Source organism: Mytilus edulis, unplaced genomic scaffold, assembly GCF_963676685.1.
Source record: "Mytilus edulis unplaced genomic scaffold, xbMytEdul2.2 SCAFFOLD_428, whole genome shotgun sequence".
NCBI classification, from domain to species: domain Eukaryota; kingdom Metazoa; phylum Mollusca; class Bivalvia; order Mytilida; family Mytilidae; genus Mytilus; species Mytilus edulis.
In genome coordinates this window covers 4,014-7,685 of record NW_027267933.1, presented here as the reverse complement: position 1 = coordinate 7,685, position 3,672 = coordinate 4,014, and the positions used below count along the sequence as shown (strand labels likewise).

Here is a 3,672-nt window from a genome sequence, read left to right as displayed (position 1 = left end):
CTGACAGACAAAAAGTACCCTCTTTTTAAAATTTGGTGCAGTTTTTAAATATTTAAAATTATAAGACCAAAAGTGTTCTTTAATGATCACCAGTCATTCAGCTTTCATTTGATACCGAAATACATAAATATTCTACATATTTTGAAAGTTACACTCATGCGTTGGAACTATTTTGCGTTAAATATGTACTACTCTCTAGTATGTTGTTTCTGGTCAGGGCTAATAAAGTGGTGTTACATCTTTAACTGAACAAGGAGAAAAGCCAAACTCATAAAAATTGTACTTGACCTTTAACTTGTCATGATAAAAAACAATACACCAAATAGTTAACCAATATCTTCAAGCAAGAAGAAAAAGAGTCTGGAAAACTGATTTTCCAGAATGACAGACAAAAAGAGGGACAAAGAGCAAACCTAAAGTCCCGTTCAACTCCGTCAGTAGGGGACTAAAAATGAAGTCAATAAAAGGGTTTTACTCATCCTTGAAGGCTGTGACCTACATCATTTGGTCTCTTTGGCAATTATATAAACATCATCTTATTTTTTTGTATGTATACTTAACTTTATAAATAAACCAATGTAATCTATCAATGATATTTTTGAAACTCAGTTTTTATATAGTTTCAATTTCAACTGTCATTAAAAAATATACAAATCAATTGAAAGAAATATATATTTGATATGAAACACACAAATGTTTTCAATACAAACATGTAAGATCAAAGAGCTGTATCATAAAATAATAATAAGTCAGTTGATTTTCAACAAATAAAGAACCATGTCATGACAAAATTATATAATAATATTGAACAGTATTCATAAAAGGAAAACAAAGTAAATATCAAAATATGATAAATTTTTTGTTCAAATGCTTTATAAATAAGCAAATTTTTAATCAAAATAAAGCTTAAAAAATCAATTATATCACAGAAAAGTATTGCATAAAACGGATATCAAATAAATATAAAAATTTAGTTCATAATATATATAATTTCACTCATAACAGAAAAGCAAAAAATCAAACAAAGCCATTTAATATAAGGTTCTTAACATATTGTCCATTTATATCTACAAAATGTTGACTTATTTTTACAAAAAGTATATACTTGACAAAGATGTAATTCAACTTGCAGAATACTTTTCTATTTCATTACTTTTCTGCTTCTTATCGTCATGTTCCTGTTCTTTGCAGTAATGGTAAATCATAAAAGTCATTTGCATATGAAAAATTCAGTAATTTGACATGATAATGAGACATACTAGTATAAATATACAAAAAATGACAGAAGATGGTACATGTGCAATAAGACAACTGTTGGGACTGTACATTTGAAATAAAACAAAATAAAAAGCTTACAAGAAATAAGTAATAAATATTCTGCTGATGTCAACAAAAATATCAATTAGTCAGATATGAGGTATAGTTTGATAATAATTGGTTATGTGATTTGAATTTATATTCCTTTTTTTGCTTTTGTGATTGCACTATGCTGTTGCTAATTTACACCCCTCTCCCATTTTTTTGTGGAACATTTAATTTTCTTTTTAATTTCTAAAATCTTGAGAACAAACTGTTCCCCCCCCCTTTATTTTTAACTCCCCCCCCCACCTTTCAAAAATATAATTCTTTCCCTCAAGATATGGTCATAATTTCAATGAAAATTTCCAATGAAGTTTGCAATCAAAATAACCCATTTAAATACATCATGAAAGTCTTAAAATAGAAAATGACATACATACAATCTACAAACTTTTAAATAACCATCATCAGCATTTATAAAAAAGTGTATCTTCTAAAAATAAATTGACAGCATATCACCTCAAGACAATACAATTTTTTTTAGACACAATTCAAAAGCAGTGTAAGGGAGGAATTCTATCTGAGGGAATGTAATTTGTAAACCGATTATCCCCCTTAATCTAATTAGATATGGAAAAATTACCATGAGTGACATTCACAAATCTTTGTATAATAAATCTACTCCGCCATTTGATTAACAAGTGAATTTGCTTGTTCAATGGTTGTAATATATTATTCAATCTAATTCTTAAACTATAAAATTCCATCAATGTCAATTCCAGGATTCTTCCTGTTCACGCAAAAGCATAACCCTGGTTACCACACTGTAAAGCTACCATCAGTCTGTTATGTAACTCTGTCTTTGATTTATATTCTGGCATCTTCAGCATATTGATACTATAAAAACAAAATGAATTTTTCTGATGCAATGTAGTTGTGTATTTTCTTATAATACAAAATTATATAAAAAATATATAAGATAAAAGTGAGTGAAAGAATCTATCTGTATCATGGCATGCAATGCCACAAAAATATTATAATATCGTTATACCATATTAGTTGAATTTGATGCTATAATACTTGAAGCAATGCCAACTAAAAATATTTTTTTCTTCTAATAATAATCTAGATTGTGTTATGGTTGGTGGCTTCATAAAAACAGTAAAAACAGTCAACTTGTTCATTTGCTCTTGACTCTGAGCCTGTTTTCTCTTAAACATTAAAATGATAAAGTTATCACATGTTATAATGGTACCACAATCTTATTTGCTATGAATCTTAAAGTCCATTAATATTCCTTCTCAATAAGTAAACAGATAAGGCTGCAAATAACATGTACAAATAAATAAGAAGCAGTCTATACAAACCAGGACTATAATTCCTTACCAAGTACTGGCTGTAGGTAATGTATGTTCTTTATATGGCACTATAGCTATAGTAAAATGTTGTGGCCCTCCTCCACCAACAAACTTAGCAAAACCTCCAAACGGTACTCGAGAACTGTATTTGAAAATAAAAATCAATAATAATCCTTATTGTCTTAAAGCATGCAAAGAATTGCTTGTGATAAACAAAATACAAATTACATAACACATACATATATATCTACATTTGTTTTAACAATCATTAGGCTAAGATTATCTTGTCCTCTCCATTGACTGTCTTAAAAAGGGACCTAGACTTTGTACCTGTTGAAAACTGGATACAGCAAATATTGTAGATTTATAAGTGAAATTCAAAATTTCTGTACGAGTTTTGGGTTAACATATTGTTATTCATTTTATTTGTCAATAACTATTAATCATGTAGATACTATTGGTATCCCTAATCACTTATGTGTGTTATAGAATGTTTAATTCACTAATTTTAATATCAAAAACATATTGAACTGTGACCAAATAATTATTTTGTTCAGGATTGTGTATTAAAAAAAACACAATAATTTTATCATTTCTTTATAAAAATAAGGAGATGTGGTATGATTGCCAGAAAGATGTACAATTATCCACCAAAGTTCTAATAAAGTGTAAACAGTTCTATGTCTACATTACCTGCCAGTGGTGAACTGAAGCAGCAAAACTCTGTTCTCTTGACTGAAATCTTCAACAATTTCCCAAAACCACTAAAAGTATGAAATATTTATCAAAAAATTAGCATTTATACAATTTTTTATTTATATCTAAAAGGTGTATACCAAACAATATCATTTAAAATCATTAACATCACAACAATGTCTTGTTTGTTAACCTTGATATTGTCTTTTTTAATATCAGTATAAGGAAATTGTTCCATTTATTTGGTCATGTCTTTGACCATAAAATGACAAGGTTATAAGGTAAAATTTTGGTCAACTAAATTTCCTTGGCAAACTTT

At 28.0% G+C, this 3,672-nt stretch overlaps 1 long non-coding RNA gene across 1 annotated transcript; it reads right to left on the bottom strand.

Moving 5' to 3' along the window:
• Positions 1–1,901: 1,901 nt before the first annotated feature.
• Positions 1,902–3,451, bottom strand: LOC139506279 (uncharacterized). Its single transcript, XR_011660011.1, has 3 exons — positions 3,351–3,451; positions 2,686–2,799; positions 1,902–2,196 (listed from the first exon to the last, which is right to left on the bottom strand). It is a non-coding gene; the product is annotated as an uncharacterized lncRNA (long non-coding RNA).
• Positions 3,452–3,672: the final 221 nt, after the last annotated feature.